This window comes from Trypanosoma cruzi (genome assembly GCF_000209065.1).
Source record: "Trypanosoma cruzi strain CL Brener chromosome Unknown tcruzi_1047053464507, whole genome shotgun sequence".
NCBI classification, from domain to species: domain Eukaryota; phylum Euglenozoa; class Kinetoplastea; order Trypanosomatida; family Trypanosomatidae; genus Trypanosoma; species Trypanosoma cruzi.
Window position 1 is genome coordinate 1 of NW_911611.1, and position 1,158 is coordinate 1,158.

The window sequence follows — 1,158 nt, forward strand, 5'->3', positions numbered from 1 at the left end:
TCGTTAGATAGTGACGCTGATGCCGCCCAGCCCAACCGCCTCCACGAGACCGTGCCCGCCATCCCCTTTAATAGCGAGCGGACCCTCAGTGCGTCACCGCGAGCCGCTCGTCTACACCGGGGGAGAGAGAAGTGAGGTGGGAGAGGAGGACAGCGAGGATGTCTGCCGCCGCTGTGCACACACAGACACAGAGAGAGAGAGATGCACCTACGCTTCAATGCGCCTGTTTCCGTGGTCGAGAATGATGAGATCCGTGAGGCTCCGTGCCACACGCGACACGGCGCCGCAGCGCGTCGCCAGAGTGCCGTTGCCGCCGCAGCCGCAGCCGTTGCGCAAGCAAACCCATTGCGGGCAACACACGCAGCCGCGCACCACAAGATGCTTCCGCCGCTCCACGGGGCGCCGCGCGCATGCGGGTCCCGAGCCAAAGTCCCTCGCCCGTGCACCCCAAAGGCAGCAAGTGCCTCGCGCAGGGAGACCTGCGCCGCTCTGCGGTGCGGGGCCACCGGCTGTCGCGGTCGATCCCCTTCCGGGTGGATCCCGTTGCAGCAGTTGCGCGGGCCGTGCCGTATGGCGCGAGACTCCCCACCCGGTGGTCACACAACGTCCTGGGCAATACGAAGCGCACGTACAGCCATGAGCGGCGAACGCAGAAGAGGGCTTACAACTGGAAGCTGCGCGAGCGAGCGAGCCAGCGCTGGCCTCGGCGCATTGGAGCGGCAACGCTGCAATGCCGCCGTGTCCGTGTGCACAGACGCATCCCTTCGGCTTCTGACTCCCACACACACACACCTCCTTCCCCCTCCCCCTCTTTCTACACGCTGCCCTCCCTCTCCTTAGACGCCTGGCCGAGGATTGTGATGACCATTTACTTCGCATCGCGACACACCGACAACCGTCATGAGTGATCAGCGAATGAAAAAGGATATCGAGAAAGAACATCTGAGCCCGACCGTTCCCGCCCCATCTATTTTTTTCGTTGTTCCGCCGTGCGAAGCACTCATTTCAAGCCGTCCGAGCAAAAACGAGTTGCTCTGCGGTCGGGTGACGTGCAAGACGAGCGTCCGCACTGCGCTACTGTTCACGATCATGATGAAGTTGCCATTTTACTATTGGGAGACGAGTCTGAACCCTGATGCATCGCTGTTATACGGCACT

General features: G+C 62.3%; 4 non-coding genes across 4 annotated transcripts; all 4 read left to right on the forward strand.

The window, feature by feature from the left end:
- The first annotated feature begins 59 nt into the window (after positions 1-59).
- Positions 60-126, forward strand: Tc00.1047053464507.10. The gene has a single exon (XR_008254704.1). It is a non-coding gene; the product is annotated as an H/ACA snoRNA, TC10C1H1 (small nucleolar RNA).
- A 731-nt stretch (positions 127-857) lies between these two features.
- On the forward strand, positions 858-947 carry Tc00.1047053464507.20. Its single transcript, XR_008254705.1, has one exon. It is a non-coding gene; the product is annotated as a C/D small nucleolar RNA (snoRNA), TB10C1C3 (small nucleolar RNA).
- Positions 948-995: 48 nt separating this feature from the next.
- Positions 996-1,057, forward strand: Tc00.1047053464507.30. Its single transcript, XR_008254706.1, has one exon. It is a non-coding gene; the product is annotated as an H/ACA snoRNA, TC10C1H2 (small nucleolar RNA).
- Positions 1,058-1,089: 32 nt separating this feature from the next.
- Tc00.1047053464507.40 lies at positions 1,090-1,158 on the forward strand. Its single transcript, XR_008254707.1, has one exon. It is a non-coding gene; the product is annotated as a C/D small nucleolar RNA (snoRNA), TB10C1C4 (small nucleolar RNA).